Source organism: Thermobia domestica, chromosome 13 (assembly GCF_964235325.1).
Source record: "Thermobia domestica chromosome 13, izTheDome1.hap1.1, whole genome shotgun sequence".
In the NCBI taxonomy this organism is placed as follows: domain Eukaryota; kingdom Metazoa; phylum Arthropoda; class Insecta; order Zygentoma; family Lepismatidae; genus Thermobia; species Thermobia domestica.
The window spans coordinates 68,926,409-68,942,819 of record NC_137466.1 but is presented as its reverse complement, the minus strand read 5'-3'; the positions used below and the strand labels follow the sequence as shown (position 1 = coordinate 68,942,819).

At 36.1% G+C, this 16,411-nt stretch overlaps 1 protein-coding gene across 1 annotated transcript in view; it reads left to right on the top strand.

Annotated features, from left to right (window-relative positions):
- The window catches only part of LOC145668210 (uncharacterized), a 42,252-nt gene that overhangs the window by 18,125 nt on the left and 7,716 nt on the right, over positions 1-16,411 (top strand). The window lies entirely within an intron of this gene.

Below are 16,411 nucleotides of genomic sequence, written 5' to 3'. Positions count from 1 at the left end.
TCAGATTCCAGTGTTCTGGGAGCGGGGAGAAGGGTAGCGTAGGTGTGGCCATTCGTCTGTCAGTCGAACTCGTCCTGTAGTGTTTCCACTTTGCATTAAATATCGTTATCGGTACTTAAACATTTTCCTCTTGTTTTGTCATTTGTTAGGAAAATTCTACCACATTCTCATAGGTGACGTATTCACACAAAAGATACTACAAATTTCTTACTGTTCTTCTTGCAGATTTCGTACAGAACGTTAACTTTCTTGTCGAATTATTTTTTTCCTTTAGACAATTCTTTTATATCAGATATGGCAACCTTGAAATTCCGCCCAAAATAGTTCTCATCAGTAAAACGTGTAGATTTCGGTTATAAGTTTTCTTTAAAACTTTTCACTGCTTGAAAACAATCATAGTGAAGAAGTGAACCTTCCTGACATCCCTACAGACACTGATCTCAGCATAAACGATGAATCCTATACTTCTGGGACAGTTTACTGCAATACTTCCGCGATGCTTGAATGGCAATGAAGTTGCATTGTAGTCGACTTCGAAACTACCCTGTACTCTGCAACAGCGCTAGAGTTATGAATAAGCGACATACCACACACACACAAATACACACACACACTCACAACGTGTGAACACAGGTTCTTCTTAGTAATGCGCGCGCAGACTTTTGATACCTGCCGGACAGATAGTAAAATTATTCCCGCACTCCATAGTCCATTGACACGGTTTCCAGCTGTGGAGGAGACCTTTCAGTTCGTCAAAAAGATGAAGGGACTTTGTAATGAGAACTGCTGTGTTGCGTTTCCTGAAGATTTGTTTTTTAGTCTCCCATTGTAAGAAAGCATATGCCCTATGCCAGCGTTTCCCAACCGGTGTGCCGCGGCACACTGGTGTGCCGTGAATGGGGTGCTGGTGTGCCGCGAGGAAATCGAAACAAATTATTAATTCTCTAGCAATCAAATTGCAAGACAAAGAAAAATGTATATTTGTATTTCACATTACTATGAACCTCTATATGAATCTACAACTTTAAGTTTCATACCGTGTTACTTTTCTGTACATTTTTAATGTTGAAAAAAGTATTTGTTATCATTGTTATGCCTATTATTGCTTCTTTATTGCTGCAGGCTATTTCGTAACTTGAAATTTTAAAATATCATTTAATTCTTTCGATAGAGCAAACGCATACAAATTACCTACATTTGTGTTTTAAAACTAAAAGAGATTTGTTTGTTCGTTCGTTACTTAGTGATCTTTTTTTCTTAGTGAAAGGTTGGATAGTTTTCGAAAAAGAAAGCTTAGTTTTAAAAACTTGTGTCCAATATTTCATTGCAATTGTTTTCTATTTTTAAATTAGAATGAAAAATAAGCATAATGATTTGCCACGGCGAAAAACCAGTGATCGAGCTTTCTTCTCTGTGACCAGGAGATCAGTAATCACAGAAAAAAATACCACGGTATTTTATATTTACAAATAATAATATCTATGAGTGTGCCGCGAGAATTCAAGTTACACCCGTAGTGTGCCGCAAGTTGAAAAAGGTTGGGAAACGCTGCCCTATGCAATTTCAGAAACGTATATCACAATACTTCACACGCAAAAAATGCTAATACAGTGGCGTCACTAGAATATTTTGTTTGGGGGGCTGAAGATCTTTTGGGGGGCATACTCTCCAACAACCCAAAAACTCCGTTTAGTATTTTAGAATCATCTTCAATCAAGGACACAATGAAATTCGCTTTTGGGCGAGGGAAGGGGGGGGGGGAGAATATTGTTGCTGCTCTACGCTTTCATATTTTTGTTATCATAGTCATGTTTATTTGTTTCGCTTTTATCGTTGCGGAAACGCACATTCTTGTACTTCATCGATTCATTCAGATACGAGGGTCACTACGAAAGTTTTGTTGTGGCACAGTATTTGAATTCCAACAATTGCGTTCGGTAGTGGTATCCAGAGCGAAGAAGCGAAGCAAGTTTCAACTCGCCTCGCTTATCGGTATGGCCGTATCGCCTTCACTTGTTTGTTGATGTGAGCAGTATTCGGCTGTCTAGAATGGAGCTCGAAAGGGAACATTTTCGGGCAATGATCCTTTACGATTTCAAAAGTGGTTTGAACGAGACACAAAGCCTTGCCCGTTTGCAGGGGGCATTTGGGGACCTTGCTCCTTCCCGTGCTACAATTTTTCGGTGGTTTGGTGAATCCAGAAGAGGCCGAACATCGTTTGAAGATGAAGAGAGAGCTGGACGTCCGGCAACAGCTGTGTCAGATGAAAACATTGCCGGTGTGGAACAAATGATTCGAGAAAATCCTCGAACAACTTTCAAGGACATTGAATCTACAGTGAACATTGGATCGCCAGCAGTAACAACAATTCTTCATGATCATCTTCGGCTCAGGAAGGTTTCATCTCGTTGGGTGCCTCACACTTTGACTGAACACCAGAAGCGCATGCGTGTGGAATGGTGTGACGAAATGCTTGCAAGATTTGATGGAGGCAATTCTCGACGCGTCTCTGACATTGTTACTGGTGATGAGACTTGGATCTATCAATTGACCCTGAAAATAAACGACAGTCTACAGTTTGGATCTTTCCAGACAAAAATTCACCCACGAAAGTGAAGCGACCGCGAAGTGTGGGAAAGAAGATGGTCACAACTTTCTTTTCCAAATCTGGCCATGTTGCAACTGTTCCACTTGAAGAACAAATGACTGTTAATGCTCAGTGGTACACCACTGTTTGCCTAACAAAAGTGTTCCAGAAGCTTCGGGAACGGCGTCCAAGAACTGGATTTCGTGGGATCCTGCTTCATCATGACAACGCGTCCGCACACACGGCCAACATCACAATTCAGTTTTTAGAATCTACGGAGATCAAACTTATGACTCATCCACCGTATAGCCCTGACCTGGCCCCTTGTGATTTTTTTTCTATTCCCCAGGATCAAAGATCGCATGCGTGGGAAGAGATTTTGCAGCCCTGAAGAAGCTGTAGTGGCTTACGAGAATGAACTTTCAACATTTGAAGAAAAAGACTGGCAACACTGCTTCCAAAAGTGGTTTTCGAGGATGCAAAAGTGTGTACAGTGTAAGGGTGAATACTTTGAGAAAATGTAAGTGTTAAATTGATTTTAAGTATGTAAGTTATTTCACATCTCAAAACTTTCGTAGTGACCCTCGTACAAACACGCAATTTTTTTCTTTCTTCATTTCCTTCTTTCCTTGATAGTTATTTTTCTTAAAAATACTTCATGAAAAACTTCTTTCTCAGCAATCTTATTTTTATATTCCACTTCTGACCTGCCTGAAATAGTAATACAATAAGATAAAAATAGGCAATAATAAATAACATATAAAATTTCTTAAAAGTTATCCATCTAAAATTTGCCGCATGAGATAGTTTATAGTTGAGACCTCACCTTGCGAAAACTAAGAAGTAAAGGAATGAGAAGTTCAGTTCACATAGTATTTCCAAGTGAGAAATACGATAGAAAAGCATAATTACGTCCAGTGGCGTATTTACGATTTTGTTTCGGAAGGGGCTTTCCTAACTTTCGGGTGGGGGAACTTTGCCTGGAAATGTGGAAATTCTGCAAAATATTTCAGTTATTTTATTATAGTAAGATTTCGGGGGGGGGGAGGTTAAGCCCGGAAGTCCCCCTAAATACGCCACTGATTATGTCATAATCATAATAGCTATCGCTTTTCTCAGCTAAATCTAACACATCAACAAGTATCTGTAGTCGCTCGCCGAAGACTGAACTTCACATTGAGAACTCTATACAGAACGCGTTTCTGTTTGTTGAAGCAAAAAGAAGACAACCCAATATATCATGAGTCTACTGATGGCGCGTTAGAATCTTACTTTTGAAATAAATTTCTCAGTATATAACGTATTTTCAGTGTGAGATTTGGGAGGGGAGCTTGGAAGAAATTTCCGGGTTTTATCCCCCCAAATAAGGCCTAGTGACGCCACTGTACATATAGTCGTCTTCTGAAAATCAAAACGAAATTAGGTAAGTAAATATGTATATTCTTAAATAAAGTGCTTACATACTGAACTTGCATACAATAAAAAGTCTCATATCACAGAAACAGACACTTTTTATTGGGTCCATTATTTCCCTTAAATGACTACATAGTAAACAACAAGATGAAAAAAAAGACACATGCTCAAATTGGTTATATTTACATATTATCCACACACTGAATAACTTACGTTTCGATTCTGTTTCATTTCCCATCCCTTCTCTCTTTTGCAGGTACCGTAAGACGGTTACTTTGCACACGATTTAAGGAATTTTAAAGAAAATCGCATGTAACTTAGAAACGTAATGATTTAGAACACTGTATTTTAAACATATTATAGCTAGATATGTGTGGAAAACATTCGTATAAGTTCATTAATAAACATTCAGTATGACCATAGTTACTGAAATATAGACTTTGGTGAAAAGTAACCCCGTAGTTGGGGTCACTTTGCACAACATACATAAAAGTATGTTAACATACGAATATAACGTTTCTGTGCAATGTTTTCCCTTCAGAATTTATACATTTTACTTTCTACACAAAAGTGCATACAGTTTACAAATATTGATATTAGAACGAGGGTACTGGTATCGATACTAAGTATGAATTACCAATATTTGTGAAGAAAATTATGTATTTTCTGGTACCGGCACAGGGACTACATTCTAATAGTTCAGCATATGTCCCATATAAATGCCAACTCAGGAACAGAAAAAAATCCCCGTGAACTGATTTGCCTGGGTTATTCCTTATACCCAAGAATATCATCCCAACCGTAATTAGTGGAAGATTTACGGATTTGAGACTTTCAAGCTGAAGTCCACCCAAATTGCATGATTTCTTTTTCAAAAAATCTAATGCTAATCATCGAGCCGTTGACAACCCTAAACTCGGGCCGAGCAGCTATGAACATGTTTGGCCGACGCTCTATGAGTTTTAACAATATTTGGCTCAAGCCCGAATACTTGTTCCTCCGGAACTCAAACCCAGAACCTCGTGACCGATGTCCTTGCCTCCTAAAGACTCCTCGAAGACCGAGATCGACAGTCAACTACTTTTAAGTATTTCAATCCAAACCGCCGACCTTTCATGGGTATACACAATGTTATAATAATAATAATAATAATAATAATAATAATAATAATAATAATAATAATAATAATAATAATAATAATAATAATAATTAGTAGTAGTAGTAGTAGTAGTAGTAGTATAATCATCATCATCATCATTGATAATTATACTGTCTATGTAGGATATTTGAAGAGAGTACTTGGAACTACACAGGGTTTAGCTCAAATTGGCTCGTTTTGGCTCGACTCGACTCGAAACTTGACCCAAATTCGAGTCGAGTTGGAAGAAATTTTTCGAGCCGAGTTTTCGAGTCGAGCTCAAAGATATCTGTTTCAAGTTGAGTCGAGTTTAAAAGAAAACTCGCTCGTGCCCATCCCTAAGTATTACAGTCTTCATTGATAAATCAGTGGCCACCCCTAGAAACCTGGAACGGTGAAACGGATGAAAAATCAGGGAGTTTCTGGGGCAAACTTCTAATCTCCATACGTTGTTATTTATCATAATACCCATTATTACAATTTTGGCCTATTATGATTTGAAGCTAATTGAACTTTCATTCTCATTTGTGAAAATTGTATTATACGGAATATGATTACTTATCATCATTAACAGGAGATGGGCAAATATGGTTTTTCAGAGAGAAATGGAAAGTTTCGCCAATAGGGACTGTTGTTGCCCTGATATTTCTGCTTTACTCTAGCAGAATTATAATCATTGATAATATTACCTCTGCCTTATATTAGCATGTTTCATAGTAACTAAAAATATGCAAAATACAAGTCAATTACATACTATACAGTGACCCTGGTGGAATGAGTGGTTACGCTCGTCGCATTCTAATCAGTGCTTGGGTTCAATTCCCTGTGGGACACAAGTGGCTCGTGTCTCACGTTAAATTATAGATCCCGTCCTTTGGACGTCATCATAATCCCATAGAAAATAATGGCAAACCACCATGGGCTTACCTTGCCAAGAGATATTCGGGTTAAAGACCTACTTTCGGGCAGAACACTCACCATCATATAATGTACACTCATGTCCAAAATTATTGTCGCATGTCTATAAATATGTTGTTGTAGGAATATAATTTGATAACGAATTCTTCCGGTATTTCTTATAATGTTAGTATGTGTATAATCAGCAAAGACATGTATGTGGTAAACTTCATGTCAAAAGAGCAGTAAATAAGAACAATAAAACGAAAATAAAACTTTCTTGTCCATTTAGCAACATTTTGTTTTACTCGCTCTAATTTTCGTATTTATAATTCTTTTCCTATGAAATTTACCACAAATATACATTTCCCGATTATACACATAGTATCAGTATTAAAACTACCCCGCAAAATCATTATCAAATTATATTCTTACAAGAAGACAGTTATAGACATGCGACAATAATTTTGGACATGAGTGTACATCGTTAGTTGTCTTCATTTTTTAAGTTCCGTTTTCTTTCTACATCACTTCAAGTGCAAGACTTTTTTTTTTTTTTGCGCTAGTAACCTCACCTTACGATACGTACAAGTAAAGTGAGACATTCACCAAAAACAAACAAACAAACAAAAAAAAAGAAAGAAAGAAAGAAAAGAAAAGAAATAAATAGCTGCAGGCACGTGTAATGTTAGATGCGTGGTATTCGCAAAAAAAAAAAAAAAAAAAAAAATAGTATTTGTTGCCAGGGTAACTCTATTATCACTGGCATGGTACTGTAACTTATCATTTAATATTAGCAATGTCCGTTGACTAAATACTAGCCCGGTTTGTGAAATGATGTTCGGGAAGAGAAACCGAAGTCAAATAGCAGTAATAGGTGAGACAATACCAAGAATGTATCTGCAGCACACCACAAAATGTACTCAAAATTATAGCCTATTTGTGAGGTCCTAGAAAGGATAATGACTCCAGCTTTCTGAATTTCTCGTAACCTTCTTTAGACCACCTGATTTTCTAGTCAGTAAAGTGTTTTTCCTTTGATTTTCCCCTCAGTGATTTCGGTCGCTACTTTGCCACAGAACCGACAATATTTATAAAACAAGAATGCCCTTCTGATAAGGATTGTGAACAGGGACGTACGCAGGGGGTGGGTCCTGGGGGTCCGGATCCCCCGAAATTTCGACTTTTGTGTAAATTTAGCCTAAGTTTATGGGCAATTTTAGGAATTTTGATATAAAATACCCTCATTTTGAGTTTGGACCCCTCCGAAATAAATTCCTACGTACGGTACGCTACTGATTGTGAATTATGCGACCACCCCCGCCTACTTTACATTGCTTTCAAGCTCTTTACTTCTTCTTTCGCATAGGCAAAATATCAAAATACTTAGTCTTTACTGATGAGTGATAAACATAACAGTGATATACTTGATAAAAGAAAGACAGAATTTGTATGCTGAAGACGTCCAGTTGATAGAAAAGCCATCAACATTTAGGGTATTCGGTGCACTAAACTACAAATCAAAATCTTAAACTAACAACTTATCTAAAAATTTAATTAAAAATCTACCCAAGTAATGAATGAAAAATTAAGAAGAAAATTTTGTCAATAGTTTCAAAATTTACAAATGACATTTAACTTTGTCCGTTCCCTCCAGGCAGCTAAATTTTCCCCTCCATTTTTTTCCTTCTTGCAGAAAAATAAAGGCCGCTCTTCTTCCTTTTGAGATGGCATTTTCCTAATGATTACTTTCTTCAAAGCTGCACAAACACAGTGCGGAAGCAAAACAAAAACACACTATGCGTTCGCCCTGGAATTCGGAGATTACAAACCTACCAACAGAGGAAAGGATTCCCGAACGTGACATAAGCAGCCGATTTCGAACGAACTGAGCTCGTATTTCGCGCCTCCAAGAAGTTGAGTGAGGCAGACTGCAAGGAATAGTATCACTCCGCGCTGACGTCAGAAAGTGGGTGGGTCTATGCTTGCAGCAAACGCCGCCTATGCTGGCTAGATTTTTTTTAACGTACCATTTTCTTTTTTACGTAATAGTTTTGCTAATATGCATTCAAAATAGATTTTGATTTCAGGAACGTTTAGCAAAAGGTACAATCTACAAATCCCTGTTTTTACTTTTTCTTTTACGCAACAATTTGTTTCTCTGTTGAAGAGTAATTGATAGACAAGCTGTCAATTCGATATTTTATTAATACTTTTATTAATTAAAGTTATTTTACCATGCTTATTGGAGGAAATAATTACAGACAACTGTTACATACAATTTAATCTATCTAACAAAAAAAAGAGCACAACGATATCTCACATGATAAGAGAATTAGAGCGAAAATAGATTACCATGGATTTAAATGGCAATAGCAAACTTGGACAGAATGCTATAACTCCTCTTAAATATTTACTGACTTACATTTTAACATTCACTTCCATTTCCCTGAAGACAGATATAGAGCATAAACATTGTGATAATTTAAAAAAAAAAAAAAAAAACTATTAGGTTTTTCTTCTAGCACTAAAGGTTGTTTTTTTATTTCTTGTTTACGTGTTTCTATTTCTTACGTATTCTATTACTATCTGAAATGCCCCTTTCTCACACCGGTAAAATTGGTTTATGAAAAATATTTGAGCCCCTTTCCTGAGGGATACACATTTGCTTGAAATATAAAAATCCATAATGTCACCCCTTATGCTTATGGACACTAAACTTGCACTTAAAGGACATCGGGTGTGCCACTATTCATCTCGGCAACCTTAGCAACTGTGAATTGGGCACTTGTATCGATTGTTTTCGATTAATTTTACATTCACCACTTCCCATTCATCGCTCATCTCCTTTTCCTATAGGTGTCAATGTTATAAGATCCTTGGGAGACCTAAGATTGATGATGATACCAAGTATTATTTTAATTGGTTTAGTAGTTATTGTGTGATGAGGTAACATAAGGGGAGTCAGGCCCGTATCCAGGGGGGTCTAGGGGGGGGCCTAAATTTTCGCTGTCCCCCCTAAAATTTTCACGGTAGGCTTGTAAATGCACTATAATATGGTGATAAACTATAAATGGTTGGATCGCCCCCCTCTAACTTCAGCCGGGCCCCCCCTACATTTTTGGGCTGGCTACCGGCCTGAGGGGAGTCCGAAAAAAGTTTCCCCAGGCGCCTGAAGCCAAGGTGGGGATGCAAGATCAAAAATAACATGTGGCATTCAAGATCAGACGTACCTTTTCCACAAGTACCACGTACATTGAGACATTTGCCATACCGGTCTATAAGCTTCAAAAACCCTTCCAGTAAAAATTCAGGGCTTTGCATACGGAAGAAGCGTCGAACAGCTTTTGTGACTTCAGCATTGCTTCCAAAGCGTATGCCGTTGAGAGTCTTCTTCAAAGCCGGAACAGTCCTCCGCTACTTCATCGATGGTGATACGCGTGCAACCACTACCTAGTTTCCCCCATTGCTGTTCCCTTTCCTGGGGAAAACGAGAGAGGAAACTTATTTTTGGACCCCCCTCGTATAAACTCTCAGTCACTTTCGTATAAATAGATTAAGATTCCTTAGATGTGTATATATTGTGTCAAACGTACTACGCAAAAAATTATAACCTGAAAGAATTGACGTAACTGAGTCTATAAAATATATTTAGAGTTTTTCGATGCAATTGACTAATTCACTCTACTTACAGGTTTCTGCAATTCCTGAATCTTTAAAGTTCCAAGCTTTCGACTCTCCCCTGGAGTCTTGGTCACGGAGGTTAAAAACAGGAAGAGAAAAACAGAAACATCAAGGCTTAAGAAGGAACGAACTTATCAAGAGGAAGAGCTGTGTGCAAACACGTTGTTAAGTGCGTCAGCGGTCTGCAGATGATGTTAAAGCAAACTAAAATATGGCGGAGTCAGTTTGTATGCCTTTTCTGTATTTTGTTGGGAGGTTGCCGATTCATATTCTTTTTATTGTCATGCCAATGCTGTGAAAATTTTATGATAACCATCTTCCATTCGTCAGTCAGCCATCCCTTGTCTAGATTTAATTTTGGCTATCAGAACATAACAACTGGTGTATTAAGGTGTATAAAGATAATAAATACGTCGTTATCCCAAAAGATAAGTACAGGGAAAAAATCTTTGACAAAGTGCAAGGAAGTGCTTTTGCTAGATTGGAGTCTAATCCCTTGCAAAAAGTCATAGCTCATACCAAGACAATTACCAGATCTCTAATATTAGATGATTCAACAAGAACAGCTCTTAAAATATCTGATCCCGGATTACCTATTATATATATATGAACATTATTTTTCAAAAATAAATAAGGCAGAAGTTCCTGTTAGGCCTATTATATGAGGTCAGCGCCATCCCAAGTGTAAATTGGCCAAATGGCTTGTGAATTGTTTTAAGGGTTTGCGTAAAAAATAGTTTTGAGGTAAAACAACCAATATGTAATTTAGTTAATGCAAATAACATCAATTGATGTTGTAGTCATGTATCTGTCCATTCCTTTGCAATTAGTTTTTGAATCAGTTACTAATATCTTGTACAGTAAAAACCTTAGTACTCCAGAAATGAATGAAATTCTTAATCTTCTTGAATGTTGCCTTAAGTACAATAGATTCTTATTTGGAGGTAATATCTATTATCAAGTTGGAGGTTTGGTTGTGGGAAACCCCTTATCACCATTGTTAGCTAATCTAGTACTTCGTATGGTTGAAAGTAGAATTTTGAAAGAACGGAAACTTGGTACAATACGATATTATAGATATGTTGACGATGTATTTTTCCTGTACAATGACGATTCACAACTGGATTACTTATTAAAAGAATTAAATAATATTCATAACAATTTGAGATTCACGATTGAGGAAGAAAAGGATGGTAGTCTTACGTACCTAGGTCTTTATACAAGAAAGCATAATAACAAATTCATTACCAGTGTCCATCACAAGCCAACAGCAGGTACACAGTACATTCATCATAAATCTGCACATTCAGCAGGTATCAAAGCAAATATTTGGAAGAATTTCCTTTTGCGAGCCATACGTCTTAGTTCCTTAAAAACATATTTACAGACAGAAATTGAATACCTGATGAAACTGGGTAGTCTGAATGGGTACCCAGCTTCATTATTAAGTAATTGGTATAATCTGGTTAAAAGGAATTTAAGCTCCGATAAACCTGAAACCGACATAAAGGATAAAAAAATGGATTGCCTATTTTCCTCAGATTGACAACTGCATTAAATAGAATCTATACATAATACGGTTTTCGTACACCTTTAAAACCACCTAAAACTTCAGAAAAGAACATCACCCAATTTAAGAGTTACTACACGGATCTCAATGAAAAATCGGGTATTTACGAAATAAAATGCAGTTGCCAAGGGAGTTATATTGGCAAAACGAAAAGAAATTTAAAAGTCCAAGTAAAGGAACACATTAGGGATTCGAAAGCGGAAAATCCGGTGTCAGGTTTCTCTGAAACTTTCAAAAGAAACGCAACACATGGTAGAAGATTCAAAAATTTTATTTGAAGCTAGAAATGAAATAGAGAGACTGGCTTTTTAAAATTTATTTATTCATTAAAAAAGAATAAATAAATAAATCTAGACAAGGTATGGCTGAGTTATCACAAAATTTTCACAGCATTGACATGACAATAAAAATAACATGAATTGGCAACCTTCCAACAAAATACAGAAGAGGCATACAAACTGACTCTGCCATATTTGCTTTAACATCATGTGCAGATCGCTGACGCACTTGACAACGTGTTTGCACACAGTTCTTTCCCTTGGTAAGTCATTTTTATTCCTTGATGTTTCTGTTCTTTTTCTCAGGAGGCGCGGTGGCTCAGTGGTAGAGCGTTCACCTCCGGCGCTTGGGTTCCCTGGTTCGATCCCAGCTCGCGCCGTGTGGACTTTGTGGTGGACAAACACCGTGCTCGTGGGTTTTCTCGGGGTTCTCTCGTTTCCTCCCACTTTCATCATTCCACCATTTTACTCATTTCTCATTATCACCGTCTCCTTTAGCCTAACCGGCATAAGCGTGGGACGTTAAACTTAAAGATTTCATTTCATTTTTTCTATTCTTTTTCTTCCTGTTTTTAACCTCCGTGATCAAGACCAGGGGAGAGTCAAAAGCTTGGAACTTTAAAGATTCAGGAATTACAGAAACCTATAAGTAGAATGATAATTACAATTTCTAAGCGTAGTTTTGCAATGTCTGATTAATTCACGTTTAAACATTATTTTCCCTAGTCTTAGTTGTACCTAATAACTCACCATTTTTTACATTTAGAAAACAAACTACTTACAATTCTTTTGATTCAGCCGTTTTGTAGTATCATTTTTCATTGAACTTTTAAAATTTTTGCGTAGATTTGACGGAGGACGTAGACACCTATTGAAACAGTAATCAGATATACAAGAAATAGTAAGAAAGGTCAAAATCTTTACTGCTGGAAGAAGAAAAACCGACTAGTTTCAAAATATTTCATGTGTGTATGCGGTTTATCTGTTTTCAGAGAACATGCAAGTGAATGAAAAATTAAATAACTGTTCCTTATGTTCTTTAAGTAACTGCTGACTTACCTAGAAGAGCGCCTAGATGGATTTGATTCCATGCAGTTTCTACTGGATCTTTCGTCGTCATCAATGGATAGAAAACTTTTTCTCTAAATACCTCTCATATCTCAAAATTTTGTAGTACAGGATATGGAGGTTACAGATTATTATCCGAGAAATCCATCAAGACACATTTGTAGGTAAATCAGTAAACGTATTGTTATATCCAAGAAAACTGATACACGGTAGAAATGTTCGCTTATTTGCGCACAATAGAACCGAATGAATTTGTCTCTCGATTATGATTTTTTTTTAACTGCTAATGTCTCAGTCATTATATGTTATTGACTTATAGTATTATATTAAGTATTATTCAGCCGATGATATATTAGCTTACAATCATCTCCAATCCAGTAATTCTTGCCTTCAGAAAATGAATATGTGGAGGTTTTTTTTTTTTTTTTTTTTTTAATTTTTATTTATCTATTTATTTTATTTTGTTTTAGAAAAGAGAGCTTTTATACTCTCAAACCTTTTCGAGAATTGTAATCAGGAAACATAATACCTCATAAAAATAGGACAGGAGAATGGTTTCAAAAGACTTTCCTATCAAAGTGGTACAAACATTTTTAAGAAAAATATTTACAAGCCGTGCGCTTAACAACCAATCAAGGTCAAATGGATTGGTATTCCTTTGGTTGCGCATGTTTATCCAAAAATAAAAAAAGTATTTCAAAAATATAATACTAGTACTTCAGAAGTTCCTCCAGAATTAATTGGAGAATACCCAATTAACTTCAAATCTTACTTTTTCTATTCTAAACAATTTAGTGCGATTTACAATGTCTCTTGCCAGTGTGAAAATTTATAGGTATATAGGTCAAATCAAGAGGAAATATTTATACCAGAATAACTGATGTTCGTGCTACTAGGACTCTCAGTCCTCAACAGTTATCTGGACTTCATTACATATTAGAGAAAATGATCATAATATTGATGATGGACGTTTAATGGAAAAAGCAAGAACTACAACTGAATGCAAAATCAAGGGTTTTTTTTTTTTTTTTTTTTTTTACATTCATAAATTAAACTCTTCACCGAACCTTGACAGAGGTAAAATTAGCCCAATTTGGAGTGACTTTTTTTTTATTTCATGCTTTCATCAGTTGCGAACAAAGAAGAAAATAAAACCAGTAAGCAGTGAAAGTTTCATAGTTACAGTGGTGTTCATGTGTATTTTCTGACGTGAAGTGGCGCCTTTTCACCTTATCACATGCTTTTACGTTTTTGGCCTTTTTCAAACATAAGTAAGCTAAGGATGAGGATGAAAATCGTGTTTCTCGAAAATACAGCTTGATTCTTGGTATATATGCGATGAATATGAAGCTTTTAGTTTACTCCGTATAATCTCAACTTCCGTTTCCTGTAGTTAAGTTCAAGCAAATATGTTAAACGTCGAATTTTCGCTGGCTGCTGCCAATATTCGCAAGACATAGGCAAGGAAAGTACTTTTACAGAAGCTCGTTTAATCCATATGGTAGAGAATTGTACCCACCTGCCCTACGCTATAAAATCGCTTTTCCACCACCTATCATGTTCAGTATAATGGTTCTGAGCAGAGTTAATCGATGTAAATCAAAGTGATTTGAAACGGATGATTTTTTTAATCAATGATTTAAATCACATATATTTTGCTTAAAACAAATAAAATGCAGTATTTCTGAGCTGATCGAATGTTAGTCTAAAACTATCTTCTTAATCCGTACTGTGTGATGGTAGGATCTTAATAAAGCAAGTTTAAACAAAATATCTAATTTTTTAGGTTAAAGTGAATGGCCCATGATTCTGTGACAATGTAATTCATTTAGTCATTTCATATGGTACAGGAGACTTCAGGATAAAACTTCAATCCATTTATATCCTAAGGAGGGAGAGGAGGGGAGGGATTTAATATTAATGCTTAAAAATAGTGTGTCTCATGAGCCTTTCAATGTAGGAAGACAAAATTTAGTATATAAGGTCAACATTAAAAATAATTTGCAACGTCTCCCACTGCCTTCAAAAATTTTGCTTCTAAGGGGAGAAGGGGGAAATTTTATATATTTTTTCTTTCCTTCACATTCAAATCAAAGTTGTCTGTCTGTCTCATCATCGCGAGACAACCGTTAAACCGTTTGAAATGTATCTTTGAACATAACACTTGGCTCGAACCGTAATTGTATCATGTCACTTTTGTAAATGCGTATCATAACGGGGAGGGGTTTTGAGCTATTGATTTGTCTTAATCAACGTAGCATAATTTTGATTTAGATTACAAAAATAAATCAATATAAACCATGTAATCTAAGTAATAAAATTAAATATTCTTAAGAATCTGAGTGTAATAAAAAAAAATCCGTCACCGCGACTTGAAACAAATTTTATTTAAATGATAATAATAATAATAATAATAATAAATCGAAACCTACATATATGTACATTGTATACATAAATCTTTGTTGATAGGACTTCAATAAACGCTATTCCTGGTGATCCCAATCATAAAGACCCATTATTGGCTATAGTACTATCTTTAACAGTTTCATAGTTTGATCTCGATTGAAAGTATATAATAGCTTATCCAATATTACACTGAGTTACAATTCTAATATACGAAAGCGTAAACTATGCCCCATCACAATATGATAGTGTTATATAGTTTAAAATATTACATATTTAGGAGCTTAAATAGTTCGAATTTTAAACTTATGTAACTTAATTAAAAAGTGTTATCCATCATGTGGCATAATAGAAAAGAAATGTAGGTTATAATGAGTATGGTAGAGACTTATAAATGTGAGTTTACAAAGGTAAAAGGCGATTAGTTAACATGTGTTTAAATGAATTCCAAAGTAAAGTCTGAGAAGGAAAATACTCATACTTGTTCCACTAATTTTCACGTCAAAAATGAACAGGAAACAGTTAGATGCATTATCGCCATTATTAATCAATTTTGACCTGGAGTACCCTATAAAGAAAATCAAAGATAGCATCCAGGGCCTAGGACTGAACGGCATTTAGCAGGTTGTGGCGTGTGCAGATGATGTAACTCTGATAGAGGATGATACGAGAACAATAAACAGAAATTCAGGGATTTTATTAAACACCTGCAGTGATATGAGTTCAGAAGTAAATGCAAGGAAAGATAAATAGATGAAAATTCTCCGTGATGGTAATACTGCAAATTATGGATACGTTAAAATATCAAAGAACACTTTCGACAAAGTTGATATTTTCAAATATCTAGGATCAAAATAAACAGACTGAAACCATAACCACGAACAAATTAAATATCGACTGAAAACAGAAAATTTGTGTTATTGTTCAGTGCAGCATCGTTTGTTTTCGCGACTTCTATCGAAGAATTTGAAGCTCAAACTATATAGAACGGTAATTATGCCTGTTGTGTTGTGTGGTCACGAAACATGGTCTCTAACTTTGTGGAAAGAACGCAAATTAAAGTATTTGATAATAGAATCCTGAGGCGAATATCTGGATCCAAGAGGGACGGAAATTGGGAATAGTGGAAACTTTATAATAAGGAATTGCATACCGTTTACCAAACATTGTTAGGGTTATCAAGTCTAGGAGGCTCAGGTGGGCAAGTCATGTAGCCAGAATGGAAGAAAGTATGAACGCTTTCAAAATTTTGACTGGAAACCCAATTGGATAAAGACCTTTAGAAGATTAGGAAGATGCAGATGGGGGGGGGGGGGGGGCAGTTAAGATGGATCTCGCAGAAGTACGGATACAAAGGAAGGGTACACGGAAAA